Source organism: Canis lupus, chromosome 20, assembly GCF_048164855.1.
Source record: "Canis lupus baileyi chromosome 20, mCanLup2.hap1, whole genome shotgun sequence".
Taxonomy (NCBI): Eukaryota; Metazoa; Chordata; class Mammalia; order Carnivora; family Canidae; genus Canis; species Canis lupus.
In genome coordinates, this window is record NC_132857.1 from 18,643,470 (window position 1) to 18,663,806 (window position 20,337).

Sequence of the window (20,337 nt, forward strand, 5' to 3'; positions counted from 1 at the left end):
GGATCCTGGCACATAGACTAATTTATCCGTGGCAGGTCTTCCCAATAGTCAGAGATTAAAGGATACTGTTTGAAGCTGTGCTTTAGTGTGTCCTTTTCTTTCTTCTGGTCAACTCACTTCAGCTTACTACCCAGCAGCTGCCGAGGCAGCTGACATTAACATCTTCATCATCATCAAGAAAAGAATTTATTTCAAACACAATTAATGACCCAGAGAGCTTTCCTAAGTACTCGTTCAAGAAAATTATATAACCTTGAATCTTACCGTGAACTCTGCAAATGTGTTACTCATTCGACACATATTTTTAGCTTCTAACTTATGTATGGCACTGTACAATACTCTAGGGATGCACGATTATGTAAGGTAAACAAGGTCTTCCTGTTGATCGAGCTTAAATTCTATGGCAAGACAGTCAACAGACACAGGTGAATCAACAAGTAATATAATTGCTAGTGTCAAATATGGTAAAAAGAAAATTAAGAGAATATTATAATAGCCAATATGGAATATCTTCAGATGTTGGATGCATAAGCACTTCTTCCCTGAAGAACATTTAGGAAGAAACTTGTTGGGTAAGAAAACAGTTCTGAGGGGTTCCTAGGTAGCTCAGTTGATTAAGCGACCCACTCTTGATTTCAGTTCAGGTCATGATCTCAGGGTCATGGGTTCGAGCTCCACTTAAGATTCTCTCTTCCTCTGCCCCTTCCTGCTCATGCTCTCTTTCTCCCTTTTTCCCTCTCTTAAAAAAAAAAGAAAGAAAAGAAAAGAAAAGAAAAGAAAAGAAAAGAAAAGAAAAGAAAAGAAGAAGAAAAGAAGAAGAAGAAGAAGAGGAAGAAGGAGAAGGAGAAGGAGAAGGAGAAGGAGAAGGAGAAGGAGAAGGAGAAGAAAAGAGCTCTGAAACTAAACAGACTGGAAGCATTCCACTGATGGTAAACCCAATGCTGTTTAGGCCTCTTAGTGACTACTTATAAAGTCAAATGAAATATTTTTTACACCTTTTAAATCTCTGTCTTCTGGAAGATTAAGTAGGATGATCTGGGAGGGAGACTTATGTCTTAGTCCAAACCTTGATACTACAGTGTTAACTGATTCCATCTGTTGACTTCTTGTGGATATCTTGGCTTTCATAACAAAACTAGGACCTTCCTTCACTGAAGATACAGAAAAGAGTTCTTAACCTGGCAGATTAATAAGGGATTTCTCGTAGTATCCATCCTGAATTTATACGCAAAATAAACTGTGTATGATTCATATATACAATTTACTAGTGAGAACATCTAGCACTTTTATCAGTTTTTTTTTCTTTTATCAGATTTTTAAAGGGCTCTGTGACCCCAAAAAAGGGTACAACCACTCAGACAGAATAGTCAACATGGTTTTTTGCTCTAAAATCTTTCAAAGAGCTGACTTGTTCTATTCAGGCCTTCAATTGATTGGATGAGGCTCACCTACATTATGGAGGACAATCTGTTTTTACTCAAAATTCACCAATTTAAATTTTAATCTCATAATAATACCCTCACAGAAACATCCCAAAATAATGTTTGACCAAATATCTGGACACCATGGCCTAAACAAACTGACATATAATATTGACCATCACAAAGTATATACTGCATCCTGAAGGACAGTGGCCAGACTCACAGGGTATAATTTCCAAGCTGATGCCTTAGCTCTGCTTACAAAAGACTATTACAAAGTTTTATCAGGCCACAGCTTCTGGAACTTGTGATACACTAGGATCCCATGATCATTTACCCACTACTATACCTCCTTTGCAGTTAGGTAGGTTGCTTGGTTCAAAGAAATGTTATGTCAGATCTCATGCAGATAAATCAGATACTCCATGAGCCCTTGGATAGCAGGGAAGCTGAGAACTGCAGTCAGGAAGGAAAGAAAATCCATCTCAAGAAATACATGTAAATCCTAGTCATGATAAATCACTGCTCTCTCCACTACAGAAGGTGTCCAACGTAAATAATTTGTCACTAAGTGATTTGTTGGTCTCTTTGAGAAATAGTAGTACATTAGGTGTTCAGCATCACACTGTAGCAGGGGGCTATGCTGCTGACAAGTTGCACATTCAGCAACAATAGCTAGAAGAACATATGCCTTTTGTCTCTGCCACGATGTTATACCCAGTTCATTTGGGGAACCAAAGACAACATACTAGGGTAGCCAAAAACAAAGGATGGCTGGCATCTACTGGTTAAGTCATCCTGTTCACCTGATCTACGACTAGCTGATATCTGGTGGGCATTAACATGCAACAGAAAAATTCAAAAACAAAAAAAAAAAAAAAAGAAAGAAAAATTCCAACACCTTTTGCCCACTCCTATAAGTCCATCCAGCTGCCTCTAACCCATCCTCTTAACCTCAATCTTCCAATCGTGCTGCTTTCACATCTCTGACTAAACAGATAAGCCAGTCTCCACCACCCTGGAGTTGGTATATACCCTTAACATTGGTCCACCTTTCTCTCCAGACAAAGTAGATAACCAACTACACTGCCCAAAGCCTTGCCTACTGAAAGAATTTCTTTCTACCACTGTTCTTCTGGGCCACTCATGAATGATCTTTACCAAAACAACCTACTAAGCAGACCTATCTGTGAACTAAGCTCAGGACTTTTTCTTCCTCCAGCAGCTAGTCATAAAGCTCTAGGTGTAAACTGAGGAAGAAGCATTAATACCATAGAGATAGGTGACATGAGGATTTGAGTCACCTATTTGTCAGAATTATATGTGCCCTTAGAACCTGCTGGTAACTGCTTCTGGACCTACCACTTCCACTGTATTTATGGATTGCTGCTGGGCCCACCAAAACTTATCACCTAGTGGATCTGAAAACACCCACCTCATGTTGGGCAGCTCTGGTCATGTAATCACTTGGTGTTCCATCTTCATATGACCAACATCTACCAGAACCAGTAGCAGATCAGGAGCTGCTTTGTAAATGATGCAGTACTCAGCTGTATATGGCTGTTCCAGAAACTTGGGTTCTACACTAATCTAGGATTCTCCTTTTGATCTGCCAGAGATGCCATGTAGTATCTTACCACCTATTCCTCTAGAACAATGGGATCTACTCAGTCAAAAGACCCAGGAAGCAGGGTCTTTTGGCACCGGGGCACCTGGGTGGCTCAGTGGTTGAGTGTCTGCCTTTGGCTCAGTCATGATCTTGGGGTCCAGGGATTGAGTCCCACATCAGGCTTCCCTGCAGGGAGCCTGCGTCTCCCTCTGCCTATGTCTCTGCCTCTCTCTGTATGTGTCTCTCATGAATAAATAAATGAAGTCTTAAAAAAAAATTAAGGGCTGTAAGGGCTGTAGAATAAATAAATGAAGTCTTAAAAAAAATTAAGGACTTCTATAGCCTGAAACTACTCTACAGCCCTTAATTTTTCTGTGCCCCACTCAAAATTGGAAGTCTTCCATGCTATCCAATAAATGGATCAGAGAAATATTTCCAAGTGTGGTATATGCTGCTACTAAAATACAAAGAGGTTTAACAAATATTGTGCCTATTTTTTAAGTGGTAGGAAATTGAAGGTGCCAAAACATGTTATTTAGGATGTATTTAGAGGATATTAGTCAAAGGTTCTTCATATATATATATGACATATATATATGTGACATACATATATGACACACACATATATATATATATGACACTTGTTAAAAGTATATTTTTTATAGAAAGAATACTTATTATGAAGAATTGGCTCATATGATTATGGAGGCTGAGAAGTCCCATGTTCTTTTGGCTACAAACTGGAAATCTAGGAAAGCTGATGATGTAATGCACTCCTAGTCTGAAGACCTGAGAACCAGGTGAGCTGATGGTGCAAATCCCAGTCCAAGGGCCAGAAAGGAGGTGAGATGGCCCAGCTCAAGTAAATGAGGCAGGGGAAAAAAGGGACAAATTTCTTAAAACTTTTGTTCTATTTAGGCCCTCAAAGGATTAGATGATGCGCTCCTACAGTGAGGAGGACAATCTACTTTAGTGAGCCCACTGATTCTAATGCTAATCTCATCTGGAAACATTCTCACAAAAACACTCAGAAACAATGTTTAATGTAGGCACCTCATGGCCAATCAACACATAAAATTAACCATCACAAGTCTATCCCTTGTCAGCTTGGCACCCATATACATCTCCTTAAACCACACCTAATCTCCAAATAAAGACAATAACAAGGTCATAAACTATTGTACATGCAAAGAAAAACACACTAACCTTTTCCCTAGAAGAGGAGGTAATTCTTTGATATTTACTCTTCCCTTGATGTCTTATAACTTAAATACCATGATGTAAAATTAACAATACTTAAATACTATGATATAACATCAATAATTTTATATTATATAATAAGGAAATAAGAAAAGAAAGAAAAAAGTTATAGCTGATATTTATAATTACCTTCTTCCACTACTCATTCTGTATTCCCTTTGCCTTCTGCAAACATGTCAGTTGATCATGGTTCTTCACCTGGTGGGGTAGACCTGAAGGTTCTGAACTATTAGTATAGCCCTGCATAGATTGGGTTTTTGTAGTTTTCTATTAACCTTAATCACAAAACATGGTAATATTAAGGGATGCCCTTAGGGATCTCCTATATCCCAGACATACTATTCTTCCTTACTTCCATTATGGAGTAGCAGTCCAATTTCCCCTTCATAGTAAGGATCATTCATCCTAGCCAGCATACTAACTCCCTTCTTTGTCTGTTGATTCAAAGGCATCAAAAGCCCGAAGTGCCTGGGCAGGAGTCTTAACTTACAGTTCAGTGAAATCATTGTTGCGTCTCCTGGTGGAAGCATTCTTCCCTCTGGAACTAAAACCTCTAGGTCAGAAAAGCATAAAATTGCAAAAAGAGGAAGCAAAAATTTTCCTAGTGGATCACTAGGTGTAATAGTTAAGTTAAGTGGTGCCACTCCCATTTCCACCCCTTTATTCCTGAACCCATGAATCCTGGCTATTAGAGAAATAGCATCATATATTGGGCACTGACTCAAAGTATACATAGGCTTCTGGAGAATCTTGCCTTAACCTTGAAAGATATTGCCACCCAGCTGGTGTTTGTCTTCAAAAGGCCATTTCATCACTCTATCAAACCAGCTGCTACAGGACTGTAGAGAATATGGTAAGACAGTGAGTTCCATGAACATGGGCCCATTGCTGCATGCACTTCTTTTGCTGTGAAGTCCTAGCATGGTCCCAAACTAATAGAGCTTTAAGAGCTTTACTAATATGGTAGACTCCTAACTCCTTATAGAGTTTCTCTCAATCTCTGGAGTACATGTATCTTACCAGGCCGTCCAAAGTACTTGCCATTTCCTGCTTATGTGTGACGAACATGCTACCACCAAAACAATGAACTGAAGTGATATTTTGTAGAACATCCAGATGATAAAGATTCCTTCAAAATATACTGTGACAGGGAGCAGGAGAGTTAACCAAGGCCTAGGAAAAGTCTATAAATGCATACTGTTATTAACCCTGGTGAACTGCTTCTGATCTTCACTCATAACAGATATTGAAAAGAACGCATATGCCAACTCAATAGCCGAATGAGAAGGAGTGTTAATCTGTTCTTATAAAGATACTACATGCAGCACAGCAGCTGCATTAGGGCTACTGCTTGGTTAAGCTTCTGGTAGTCCACTAAAGTTTCTGGTAGTCTACTGTCACCTGCTAAGATTCATCTCATTTCTGCCGGAAATAGAATGATGTATTAAATGAGAATAAAATCAAGTCAACCATCTGTGTTGAGGATGGTACTAATCTCTGCCATCTACACAGGGGTTGGGGGACAGATTATTTTTTATTTACCATCTTGGCCTGGGTAATTTCCACTTGGTCTCTCCTATAAAATAGCTCTTATTCCACAGGTTAGGGAATGAACATGAGTATGCTTCCAGATGCTAAATATGTTCACCTGATTATTCAGTCAGGAAATTGGAAAATGACTACCAGATGGGTCCAGAGACCAACTGGACCCAATTTGAGATGGTCCTAAGCCAGAACTTCATATATCATCCAACTTCCATTCTCCTTCATTCTAACAGAGGAGCCATGAGAGTGCTTTGGGTTCCCAAGTAGTACTGTCCTCTCAGGTCTTCTATCACTCTTTTAAAATCCCCAGAATCCAATACAAGAATTCATAAGCAAATGATCTGTTAAGAAAGTGTCCTCAGCAGAATTGCAAAGGAACTGGAAGGAGCTGAACAAAGAAGGAGAATAAGTGGAAGAAGTGTGTAATTTCGGGCCAAATCCCAGGCTTGGAGTAATCTAGCAAGTGAACTCTCAAGTGGAAAATTAAAACTAAGAATGAGTTGTCCAGATCAGAGACAAGGGAACTGGTCTTTCATACTTCTATGAAGTCAGTCATTGGTTAAATGCCACTGGGGGGCAGGAGTAGGAAGGTCAATGTCAACTTTTAGGTGCTTCTGTCTCTCTTGAAGTAGGAGACCAGTGGAAGTCTCTGAAGAGGAGTCACAGGTATGGGTTGTTAGCAGCAAAAGCACATGGAGGTCAGGAATGAAGATTAAAAAGAAAAAAGGGACCCAAGGGATTCTGGTGAAGCATCAACTATATCCACTAGAGTAGTTAAATGGGCAGACAATGGCCAAAAGGTGACAAAAGTAGAATGCATAAAAGGACAAAAAAAAAAAAAAAAAAAAAACAGGCAAAGAGGGACATTTAAATAGGGAGAGCAAAGGTCAGTATAACTGGATGGTCTGAGATCAAAGAAGTAAGATAGGATCCCAATAGTGCAAGCATTCACCTCTCCCCTCTCCCCTCTCCCCTCTTCCCTCTTTCCAATGTTTGCTGATATGCCCCTCCCACCTTTCTCCTATGCACACACTCTCAGAAAAATTATGAATAAAACAGACACCCACATTGTATCATTCTATTAAACTTGTTTTTTATTGGTTTACTTGCATCTCAAGAAGAAATACTTCCTCAATACAATAGCTTAGTAGAATTAAATATATGAGGGGCAAAAACCCTGGTTTTCAGAAGCTGAGTGGCCTTGTGCAAGTTATTTAACTTCTTCTAGCTTTAGTTTCATATTTTTAAATGTGAATAATAATACCTACAGTACAAGGACTTTTGAAGATTATGTTTTAAAAATCTATGAAGAAAAAATAAAATAAAATCTGTCAAAAAGACTGGCACAGTGTCAGGCATGTAGTAAGTACTAAATAATACTTTCCTTGTTCTTTTAGACAGGTCTCTAAATGAGACTGTACTTCTTTTTTTTTTTTCCTGAAATTCTTGAGACCCAACTGGATTCCTGTAGTTACATGGTCCTCGGGCAGCCTATTAAAAAACCGGAAGCCTGAGGAGTGCAATCTGATGTAATGTCAGCATATCTTTCAAAAAGAAGGAATTCATAGTTTTCCTTTAGCTTTAGTTTCTGTAGTGAGAAAAAGTTTATATTCATAGTGTATTTGAAAAATAGAATTGATTTCTGTTGTATAATATATGAAGTTGATTTTATGTATGATTGGGTACTGTGACTTCTAACTTTGGGCTATCACCATGGTTTACCACTTGGACATCAGGATGCTAACTTTCATCACATAGGTGTCCAGGAGAGAGTTCTCATGCAGTATAGAGACATGAGGCTTGCTCTGACACTCTTACATAGGAATCATTATATGTCCACCTAAGTTGAGTTGCTAAGCAACGGTTAGCATTGGAGCAATGGTCCCTTCTATAAAATTAGTCCTGAGAGAAAAAAGAGAGAGCGCATATGATGAGGAGAAGATAAGTAAAAATGTAGAAGACATAAAGAGGGGGCGGGGGGGTGGGGTAGGAACAGAGGAATTATGTGACTGGATTAGAAACTGGTGAACAATAATTATTGGCAGAGTAGTTAATATAAGATATACAGTTCTAGCTTGCTACTTTTGATTTCTAACCTCAAAGTCAGTCTGCCAGGGTAAATGAATGAATGGGTGGTAGATGAATGGACAGATAGCATAGATATTGGAGGTATAATCATGGACTGTTAGCTGTTGAAATGAATTATTAAGGGAGAACATATTCCAAATTTCTGAACAATTATGCATTAGAGTTCCCAGATGGAGGCTTTATTTTTCCATGTGTCTTTGTCATTTTCCTTCTATGTATTACCACCTGGCGCCCTTTTGTTCCCCAGCCTGGCCCCGTAAGAATGCAAGTTGCTTGGCAACTGATCCATCCACTCAAGTGTCTCAAGGAAATAACCCTAGCTCCTAGAATGGTGCATGATCCAAGTTATTATAGTAAGCTCTAGTGTTTACACCTAAGCCTGGAGAGATAATCCTTGTTCACAGTATTTCCATTGCAGTCTATGAAAATCCATGTACAAGCCAAAAAAGGTAAATGGGAGCTATATGACCTGATCTTTCTTTCAAGAACTATTAATTTGACAATATATGAACAGGTGCTGGTGCAACTTAGTTTAATGCTGAAATATTCTGTGGTCAAATATAACCAGGAAAATATGTGAATGTAGGCAATCAAAATGATAAAGATTAGATATTTCTAGTACTCTAAATAATAGAAGGCTTATAATCCATATAATGTAATTGAAATGCTATATTTTTTTTGCTTGAGATCTTTAGCCTTTCCAACCGAAAGCTTACAAACACATGCATATACACACACATACCTTCTAGCTTAAGTTGCTACTTTTCATATTTTTAGAGAGAGAAATAAGGCACTCAGAAGAAAGTGGTATATCATCATTAGCTTCAAAGGTTTTAGGGCTTGTAGAGCTAGAGACAGAGGTCATCTCTTCAGGAGTAACAAGGAGCAGAGAATGGAAAGGGTCTATTTTTTTCCCTAAAATGTATGATACTATGTGCAAGAATTCTATGTAAGTTAATTATTCCCTTTCTCCAATATTTAACCACTTAGACTCTCATATGGAACTTTCTTACAATGAAATACATACATCTTTATTATTTATTGGCAGTTTTTTAAAAAAAGCACTAGGGAGTGAGTAAAGCTCAGTTACTTCTACAAAAGTTTTCCTAAAACTAACAGATGTACAGAAGTATGGAGGCATTTGGAGGCAGTCTCCAAAAAATGATTGTGATGAAGCTTAATTTGGGGAAGAATAATTGTTTCACTTTTTTTAAATTTTTAAATATCAGGCAATAATGAGGTCTTCCTTATATTCTGTAGTAAGTGGTATGATTCCTATCCACCCAGAATCTAACACCAGAAAGAGGACATTTTACTCTAAATTAAAAATGTCCACATAGCACAGTGACTATAATCAATAATACTGCAGTACATACTTGAAAGTTGCCAAAGGAGCAAATCCTGAAAATCTTCACCACAAGAAAAAAAAAAAAAAAAAAAAACAGAACGTCAAAAATGTGTAAACCTGGTGCACCTGGCTGGTTCAGTCAGAAGAGCATGCAACTCTTGATCTTGGAGTCATGAATTTGAGCCACATTGTAGGTAGAATTTACAAAAAAAAAAAAAAAAAAAAGTAAACCTGAATTAAAATAATCAGATTCTCTTTTTCTCAACTAACAAATAAAGATTTTTGAAGTATCATGCCCAGTGTTGCTGAAGAACCAGAAAGATCAGCAATCCCATGTACTATTAACAGAAGTGTGATTAGATATAAAATTTTTGGAAGAAATTTGTCAATATACATCAAACTGTTTCAAATAAGCACAATTTAATCTAGACATTCTATTTCTAGGGATTTACACTTAGCAAAATTGAGTTATTACTGTGAAATAGTTGCAAAGATGGTCATACAAAATAGTTTACAACAATAAAAGGAAACAACTTAGAGGGCACCTGGTTGGCTCAGTCAGTAGAACATGTGATTCTTGATCTCAGGGTTGTGAGTTCAAGCCCCATGTTGGGCATAGAGCTTACTTAAAAAAAAGAAGAAGGAAACAATTTATAAGTTCAACAATAGGAGATTTGTTCGGGCATTCATTTGATAATTTTTTTTTTGCATATTTGTCATTCTTGTGGGTGTATAGTAGTGAATTTTTTTTAAAGTAATTTCCTTTCATGGAGCTTACGTTTAAGTCCGGAAAACAATTATTAACACTATATAATTTATAAAGAAAGCAAAAGGGTTGATGCAACTGATTTGAAATGTAGGAAAGGATTAAAGGGTAAATCAAATAGTTTTGGCCTGAACAACTGAGTGAGTAGTACTAGTGAGTCTCTAAGTCAGAAAATATCACTTTGTCCCACCCTGTGCTGTGTGCCCAGGAGATGAGAGGCAATAAAAAAAAAACCTAGACAAGTCTGAGGAGGTCTAAAGAAAGAGGAAATATGTACCTAACTCCCCATTGGAGCCAGAAGAAAAAAGCTCATAAGGAACCCTGCCAGCACCAGAGAAAGGCAGCAGGCCTGTGTAATCAGGGGATGGGAGTAAAAGTATCTACTCCAAGACCATGCTCAAGTCCAAGTGCCACCAGAGATGAGTGCCTGGGGATGAGCAAGGGACCCAAAGGCATCTGGAGGTGGATAAAAGAGGGATACAGTAACTTAGGAGGGCCTGATGATTGGGCACCATGGCTGGAGAGTCATGAAACAAAAATGGAAAAGAGTGCAGTAGAGGCCAGCAGGCACCAACAAGGAAGGCTGTAGACCAGAAGTCTGCTCCTCACTAGTGTCATGGCATAAGTGTAAGCCCTCCCAGCACCTCAGGATTCAACACAAAAATAAAGATAGATAGGAGGAAACCTGAACTGTGTTCACCCCGGGAATGCTTGAATATTACTGAATTGACAGTTTACCAGAAATAAACCAGATCTACCATTCAAAACAAAAGCCCAAGAGTCTAGGTTGAGTTATAGAAAATTAATATTACTCCTTTTCCTTCTTCCCTTCCTTCCTTCTTTCCTTTCTTTTTTTCGCATGCCTGAGTTTGAGGCTGATAAATCCATAGCCAAGATATAGAATCCAAATATCCTCTAGATGCTCTAGCTTGTGGATCCCAAAAGAGACCTGTTTAACAATTAGCCCCTAAGATAATGGTAGAGTAGGCAGTTAGCTAGATATGAGCATGGAACAGGTGCTTTCCCACCAATGAAAAGGGTAGAAACCGAGTTTTAAACAGCTGGGAAAGACCCCAGAGGATATGCATGTGTTCTTCCTATAACTGCTGCCCTACAGTAACCTACAGCTTCATTATAACACGTTTACATTGTGGTTTTGAGCCCCTCCCGCCACTGTGGGGGAAGTTTACCATGACAGTTCCTACAAAGACCATATAGCGCCAAAAACTCCTCCTCCTTAGATTATTGGAAGCAAGCTCAGTCAGAAACTGCCTCAGCCGTGACGCGTAACCTACACAAACGTGAAAAGACAGCCCTGACCCCTGTGCAGTCGTCACCTCTGCACCTGCCCGCTCTCCCACCCTGGGGGTGTATTTTTCGCTTGGGCCACTATTAAATGCTCGCTTGCTTAAGAGTTTGGCTCTGAATTCTTTCTTGGCCAAACTCAAGAACCAAAGCTGGGGAACAGGATTCACTGCTAACAACAAGAGATAACAAATATTGGCGAGGATGTGGAGAAAGGAGAATCCTTGTGCACTGTTGGTGGGAATGTTTCCTCTATGGAAAACAGTATGAAGGCTCTTCAAGAAATTAAAAATAAAGCTACCATGTGATCCAGCAATCCCACTTCTGAGTATATATCCATAGGAAATGAAACCATTACCTCAAGTATCTGTACTCCCATGTTTATTACAGCATTATTCACGAATCCCATGGTATGGAAACAACCTAAATGTCCATCAAGAGTTGAATCAGACCCAAAAAAATGTATATATATAACATATATTTATACACACACACACAATGGAATATTATTCAATCTTTAAAAAGAAGGAAATTAGCAGTGCAGGGGTGACTCAGTCAGGTAAAGATCCAACTCGTGGTTTTGACACAGGTCATGATCCTGGGGTCCTGGGATGGAGCCCTAAGTCGGGTTCTCGCTCAGCAAGGAGCCTGCGTTGCCTTCTATTTGCTCTCTTGCAATCATTGTCACTATCTCTGTCTCTCTCAAATAAATAAAACTAAAAAAAAATATTTAATTTAAAAAAATCTTAAAAAAAGAAGGAAATTTAACAACATGGATAAACCTGGAGGCCATTATAAGTGAAATAAGGCAGACTGAGAAAGAAAATACTGCATGGCCTCATTTATATGTGAAATCTTTATATGTTTCTCATAGAAACAGAGAGTAGAAAAGTGGTTGCCAGGGGCTGCCAGGTGAGGGAAATAGGAAGAGATTAGTAAAAGGCCACAAATTTTAAGTTTTAAGATAAGGTCTGAGGATCTAATATAGAATGTGGTGACCATAGTTGATAACACTGTATTGTAAACTGAAATTTGTTAAGAACTTAAATGTTCACATAAAAACAAAAAAAGTGGAGGGAGGGAAATATATGAGTTGATAAATGTGTTCGTTAACTCAGTGGAGGGGACTCCTTTCACAATGCATACATATATCAAAGCATCACATTGTACACTTTAAATATCTTATAATTCCATTTGTCATCTATACCCCAATAAAGCTGGTGAGTGGAGGCAAAATAATAAATAAATAACCCCCTAATTCTTCTGGATCAATAGTTGTGATTCTGGATGGTAAAATTTGAGCCCATGTCCATGCTGAGTCTTTCGGACTTCACAAGTAGAGGCCTGGGCCATGGCTGCTACTGTCACCATACTGCCCTCCCCTCCCCTTGCCCTTGCTTGACCCATCCAATCTACTCTCAGGAGGGCAGTGTCAGCGCTCAACTGTACATGTGCTATTGGTAAGGCAATATTTTAATAGAAGGAAATTTTCCAGACTCAACATTTGAAAAAAATAAATTGATTCTTAGTATAGAAAGTGTCAACATCCTCAACACTAAAAAGTTCTTCTGCTTCTAGAGAATTTTTCCTACTTCTCTATATGGAATGTCCATGGTGAAAAGCATAATCTTTAAGCTATTATGGGTTAACAGAAATTTCCCCTAAAGAGACACAAACGTGTTGGCTTTGGCTCAATGCTAACATAGTATGAGGCAAGCCCTTACCCCAAGGTCAGATGCGTCTCCACTTATACATTAGAAAAGTGGGATTTTGATTTTATAGTAAATCCCTAATAAAGTTAGTGACTATGAACAAATCCCCTAGAGTCAGAAACATCTGCAAAGATGAATACCCGAACGATCCACATCTGTCTCAGCAGTCAAGCTTACTGGTACTTCACAACGGATCTTTTTTCTTTAGAAGTTTTTGGAAAGGAAAGGAAAGGTAAATGGAGCCTTCTGGAACACCATCTTGAAAACAGCTTTAGAGCAGTAAAAGCCCTGGAAGTTATGCCAATAACAGGCCTAAAGACTAAACACAATTACAAGTTCGAAAGCCATGGACCCTAATTCCCTCACCCAGCAATTCAAAGACTTGGCTCTCATAACCTTCTGAAAGAAAAGAGGAAAAGTTCTCAAAATTTTAGTTTCATTTCTGAAGAATAACAGTTGATTACTCTAAAATCTCGCTGTCAAAAACAAAAAAGGACGAATGCAAGAATAGTAGCCAAGAGTTACACATCTCCTGGTGACCCTGATTGCATTTTCACTCACCTCATATTTACAATTAATAATTTTGTGCCAGATGATGCCTTTAAGGAAAGAGTTCATATGCAATCGCTAAACTCTTTTTCTAACCTAGTATAAGATATTCAACCCCTTTCAGCTTATTTGGGGTGGGGTGGGGTGGGGATATTTACTTAGATTGACATTTTCTTGAGAGAGTTCTGTGAATAGAGTACCAATTTGGCTGAACATTAAAAATACATATATAACTTCCCATATGCTTATGTCTGAGCTCCTGAAAAAATAGAAAATAAGATTTGGAGCTCTGATACAGCTATCAGGAATCCAAACAGTACTTTGTACTTAAGTAGCACCATCCTTGTAAGTATCCAGTCATATAGTCTGCTGGATGTCATGAGGTTCTGTAAACACATTCTGTACAACCATCTGAGAGTTATGTGCTGTTGTGTGGTCTTACTTCATCACAGCTGTTCTAAGTTGCACATAGGTATTTTTGTTTGTTTGTTGATTTGTTCTTTTCTACCTCAGCTCCAACTTTTCATTTAAAGCCAAATAAGGACATCAGATTGAAACATTAACTGAAGAGACAGATCGGACAGGAAATTCCAGACTTAAGCTTCTCATTGTAATTTTAACTTTCCCATGATACACATTTTCTGTACTAGTTAGCATCTAGCACGTGTAGCTTTGTAGGAAGAGCCAGATTCTGACCTCAGTCACACTAGCTTTATTTTTACTGAAAATGTAAGAGGGAGCAATGAAGAATCAAAGTAGGGCCAGAGGTCAGTAGGCTGGAAAGCAAATGCTGAGGGACAAGGTTATGGGACGCACGCAAATATGGAGACTGGAAAGGAAACACAAGCGCAGATGGACTTCTGTTAGTGAATGTGCAATTGTATTTCAGGATTTCTTAATATGCAAGTTTTCGTGTACTTCTTTTCAAATATCTGTTAAACAACAGTTTGAACCACATTAATTTATTTATTTTTTTTTTTATTTACATAGAACTAGAGCGTTTGGTTCTCTTTGATTTCACCTCTTGCTTATAAATCTTCCGACCAGTCATTAACTGCTTGTAAAGCCCTGGCACCTCATATATTGTCACTTAATTATGTTATGCTACAGTGGGCTTCCTAGGAGGCAAAAATTCTACACAAAAACACTTATAAAGAAAGCCAGGGCAGACAGCCTGACTAAGCCAGTAAGAATAAAAATTGTTGCTGACAAGGGAATAGAATTGACAACTAAAGCTTTCTGAACCAAAGGGGAAAATGAATAGCCAAGACATTTGAATTGTTGAAGGAAAGGATGTTTCAGATCTAGGCAAGGGGGAGGAACAGAGCATAAAACTGGAAATAGAAGATTAACCACTAAGCCTGCTCAGAATGAATCATAAAGAGAGAAAAGGGATTATTAGCCCAAAGAATCTAGGCAGGAAGGGCCCAGGGCAAAGCCTCCTGGTGCATCCTGCCTTTGCGTCTAAGATGTGGAAAACTGTACTCCTTTGGAGGAAGGGCCTCATTGGTGTGAGCCTGCCCAAGACATGAGAGAATAAGAAAGGACTAGAGAAATATGTATTCAAATTGCAGGGCACTATTAAATTAAAAAAAATTGTGATCATTTTCATGATAATACTCAATGCTGGTGAACATGTGGTAAAACTAGTATCCACATATTACTGGGGGCAGCATCAGTTGATATAATCCCTTTGAAAAATAGCTAAATAATATGTATTGAGAGCCATAAAACTGCTGTTAGCTTTAATAAAGAATTTTCTTTTTAGGTCATTTATCCTAAAGAAATACCTTGGGATACAAAAATACAGAAATTAAATATAGAAAATATAGAAAAATCTCTATCCACAGAAATACTCAAGATAGTACTATATATAAGGGGAAAAAAACAAGAAATAATACCCAAGAATAAAAGACAATTTAAATTCAATACTGTCTATACACTCAATGAAATAAAAATCATAGGAATCATGATTATTGAAATGATTATTGAGTACACAGCACCATCTATGAAGTATTCCTGTCAAATATATACAAATATAGTTAAACTGGAATCTAATGAAGCTTTTAGATAAAACTTTCAATTTATAGGAAATACCAGGTTAAGATGAACAAGTTAAATTCTTCATAAATAAGCAGTACAGAATTATGGACAATTGACCTAATTTCTTCAATGATTCAATGACTTGGGAGCAAGCAGGGAAGATGTTAACAGTCTAGCCTGCTATCTAATAGAACTTTTTGAAATGATGGAAATGTTCTGTATCTACACTGTCCAGCATGGTCATCATTAGACATGTGAACTGTTGAGCACTTGAAATGTGGCTAGTGTGACTTCTCATATCAATTTCTTGACCTCACTTAACTTTAACTTAAATTTACTTACTATTTTAAAGACTTTATTTATTTGTTCATGAGAGACACACACAGAGAGAGAGAGAGAGAGGCAGAGACACAGGCAGAGGGAGAAGCAGGCTCCATGCAGGGAGCCCGACGGACTCGATCCCAGGTCTCCAAGATCAGGCCCTAGGCTGAAGGCAGTGCTAAATCGCTGAGCCACCCAGGCATCCCTAACTTAAATTTAAAAAGTCTCTTGTGGCTAGTGGATACCATGTTGGATAACACCGTTTTAGATCAAAAAGATGTAAGAGACACACAATCATAGCCAATGTGTAGATCTTGTTGGATCCTAAAGCAAACAAACGGATATAAGATGACCTGGGTCTTTGGGGGAAATGAGAATATTTCCTGAGTTAGATGTTAATTTTGTTAATTGTGATAAAGGTATAGTGGTCATGTGAAAACTTACTTATTTTAGAGACCCATGCTGAAGTGTTTAAGGGTGAAATGGCGGAATGTTACAATGTGGGATTTGCTTTAAAGGCTTCCAGCAGGGATCCCCAGTGGCTCAGAGGTTTAGCAATGCCTTCAGCCCAGGGCGTGACCCTGGAGACCCAGGATGGAGTCCCACCTCGGGCTCCCTGCATGGAGCCTGCTTCTCCCTCTGCCTGCGTCTCTGTGTCTCTCATGAATAGATAAATAAATAAATAAATAAATAAATAAATAAATAAATAAATACTTCCAGCAAAGAAGAGAGAGATGAAGCAAGGGTGACAGCATGTGGATAATTGCTTAATCTGGGTGAGGCGTAAGTAGGGTTCATTACATTTTCCTCTTTTCTGTGTGTATACGTGTGTGTGTTCTGCTTGAAAGATTTTCATAGTAACAATTTCTAAATTCATAATTACATAGAAAATGCTTATAAATAATATTAAACAGAAATGCAGAATATAAACTTGCCCCTTCACCTTCAGCGTTACCTTATTTTTTTTAACTTTTTGAATAGATCTTATTTTGTTTCTTTTTTTTTTAAGATTTTATTTATTTATTCATGACAGACACAGAGAGAGGGAGGCAGAGACACAGGCAGAGGCAGAAGCAGGCTCCACGCAGGGAGCCGGAAGTGGGACTCGATCCCAGAACTCCAGGATCGTGCTCCGGGCTGAAGGTGGCGCTAAACCCTGAGGCACCCAGGGATCTCCTAGATTTTATTTTTTAAAATCAGTTACGTTCACAGCAAAATTGAGCAGAAGGCAGAGTTCCAATATACCCTTTGCCCCTACACTTGCATGATTTCCCCATTATCAGTATCTGCACCCGAATGATACCCTTGTTACAATCAATGAACCTACACTGACACATCATCAGCCAAAGTCCATAGCTTACATTAGGGTTCACACTTGGACAGTCTGTGGGTTTAGATAAATGCAGAAAAACATGTATCTGCTATTACAGTGTCATACCAAGGAGTTGCTCTGCCCTAAAAATCCTCTGTTCTCCACCTATTTATTCTTCCCTGCCCCCAACCCCTGGCAGCTCATGATCTTTTAACTGTCTCCATAGTTTTCCCTCTCCCAGAATGTCCTATAGTTGGAACCATGTAGTATGCAGTGTGTACAGACTGCCTACCTTCACTTAGTAATACACATTTAAGATACCTCCCTGTGTTTTTATTGCTTGTTACTAAAAGGGAGGAAGAAATTGCTCTTTGTCTTTTCTTTCTTTCTTTCTTTCTTTTTTTTGTATTGGGGATTTCTTTTTTTTTATTTAAATTTAATTAATTAACATATAATGTGGGATGTCTGGGTGGCTCAGTGGTTGAGCATCTGCCTTCCGCTGCTCAGGGCATGATCCTGGGATTCTAGGACCACGTCCAGCATTAGGCTTCCCATAGGGAGCCTGCTTCTCCCTCTGCTTATGTCTCTGCCTCTCTCTGTGTGTCCCTCATGAATAAATAAATAAAATCTTTAGGGATGCCCCGGGTGGCTCAGCAGTCTGCCTTCGGCTCAGGTCATGATCCCAGGATCCGGGATTGAGTCCCACATCGGGGTCCTGCGAAGAGCCTGCTTCTCCCTCTGCCTGTGTCTCTGCCTCTCTCTCTCTCTCTCTCTCTCTCTCTCTCTCATGAATAAAAAAATCTTTTAAAAAAATCTTTAAAAAAAATTAGCAGATAATGTATTATTAGTTTCAAAGGTAGAGTTCAGTACTACACCATTGAACTAGTAATAAGCTAAAGTTTGATACTGAGTTATAAGTAATCTAGTAAGATGTTCACATTTGCAAATGATTTTACTTACACTTCCGTGAAGATATAGAACACAGTCAACATGCTAAGAAATGCTTATAGGAACATTTTCAGCACGTTTAAGTAAATATCCATGAAGTTTGGAAGCAAAACAAATAGTTTGAGAATCACTGTTATTAACTAACACATGCACATACCCTCCATGTCCATATACAAAGATACTGGATGGGAACATACCAGAGAATTTATTCCATAATGATGATTTTGTTCATATGGTTAAACTAAAAAAGAATAGAAAATTTTTTGTAATTTGGTTATGTTACTTTTAAATTGAGATTAAAACCACATTTTAAAAAAACACTTTTTTTCAAAGATTTGTTTGTTTGTTTGTTTGTTTGTTTATTTATTTATTTATTTATTTGAGAGAGAGAGCACATGTGCACAAGCAAGGGGAGATGTAGAGGGAGAAGGAGAAGCAGACTCCCCGACCTGGGGCTCCATCCCCCAACCTCAAGCTCATGATCCAAGCCAAAGGCAGATGCTTAACTGACTGAGCCACCCAGGCACCCCTTAAAATCACATTTAAAATAAACTTTTTAAAATGTGAGACAAGGTTTGGTATATTAGAATCATTCTTAATAGACCCCAACAACTTTTATTGCCAAGACACAAATCTATTTCTGCACATACTACTGGCTTTCAAGGTTTTCAGAGGCACGTGGGTAGAATTGAATAAGGATATTCACAAATTTGCAAATGTAATGTGAAGAGAAACTTTAATGTAACATGTAGAAAAGGGGGTAATTTATATTACCTTAGAAGGTAAATAAATCTCTCTTTTCTTCTTATTTCAATGGCAATGGTTAATATTAATAATTGATTGGTGCTAATGTTGAATATTTGCCATTTATACAACACATATTTAATATAGTCAGGCACTGTTTTAAGCACTTTCCTTACAGTAAGTGGTTTGAGATACTACTGTCCCCATTTTGAAGCTGGTAAAATTAAGACAAAGAGAAGTGAAGTAACTTTAAGACCGCATAGCTGGTAAATAGTAGAGCCAAGATTTTAAACCCAGGAATTCTGCTCCCAAGTCCATCCATCCTTTAAGCACTCTGACATGCTAGCTTAGGTAATAATCTCTATTGCCTTTGTTCATTGACAAGTGAGAATCAAATATCTTTGTCTCTCACTGAAAAACGCACCCCTCCTCCTGCAGCCCAGGGAGCTAAGGACCTTCCAGCACCTTATGAAAAGAAAAGGTAGCTGAGTCAAAGAAAGGGACATTAGCTTGCTATTCTCTAACTTACATCCAAACCGAATTCCCACTCAATCCTTGGGAATGAAACCTCCTCTTCACAGACGATGAGTCGTCCTCATATTCTCAACCTTGATGAGCCTAAATTGTCACTGATGGCAGGCAGTTCACATGATGCAGCAAGCAGACCGTCTTCTCAAAAATGCTGGTTGCCGGGGTTTGTTCAGAAACGAAGTATCAATTTTACACCTGGTCAAGCAATAACTATTTTTACATGTGGTGCCTTAATTCAGTGTCACTGAAAAGTAAGAGTTTTTTTCCTGCTAATTTTCCCAATCCCTGAAGTTTAGTCTTCTAAAAAGACGTTATTTTTTAAGTACATCTGTCTAACCAATAATAAGCAGAAACTGCCGTGTCAGACGAAGTATATGGAATAGAACACAAACTTATCTCACTGTAAAGGTCATCTTGTAACAGCCTGTGTGGAACTACAGCATTTTATGAGCCCTTAGGTTATGAGACAGGCAGGTCCTTCAGTTCTACATTGCATGCTCTTGGGCAGCTGTACTTTTTAAATTCTCACGCCTATCTCTGATGATGGTTTTCTGGCATCCTGGATGGAGTTTATCAGTTGTCCTATCAGTTGCTATTCTTACTGTCTTTCTCTAGCAATCATTCAACTCCTTGTAATTTTCAGTTTCAAATCTGCTGTGGTTTTGGAAACCATGTAACCGTTCATGCCACAATGAATCTATGATACATGAGTCTCTCTATGAATGTATGAATTTATGAATTTATGAATGTACATATACATACCCCTTTCCACAAAAGATTTCTGACAGCTTTTTTAAATCATACAATTTAAAAGATAATGATTTTTCAGAGAATT

The 20,337-nt window shown here is 38.3% G+C and overlaps 1 long non-coding RNA gene across 1 annotated transcript in view; it reads right to left on the reverse strand.

Moving 5' to 3' along the window:
- The window catches only part of LOC140611708 (uncharacterized), a 159,320-nt gene that overhangs the window by 125,775 nt on the left and 13,208 nt on the right, over positions 1-20,337 (reverse strand). Inside the window, exon 3 of the long non-coding RNA XR_012012854.1 lies at positions 19,501-19,697. This is a non-coding gene — a long non-coding RNA (uncharacterized lncRNA). The remainder of the gene's footprint in view (positions 1-19,500; positions 19,698-20,337) is intronic.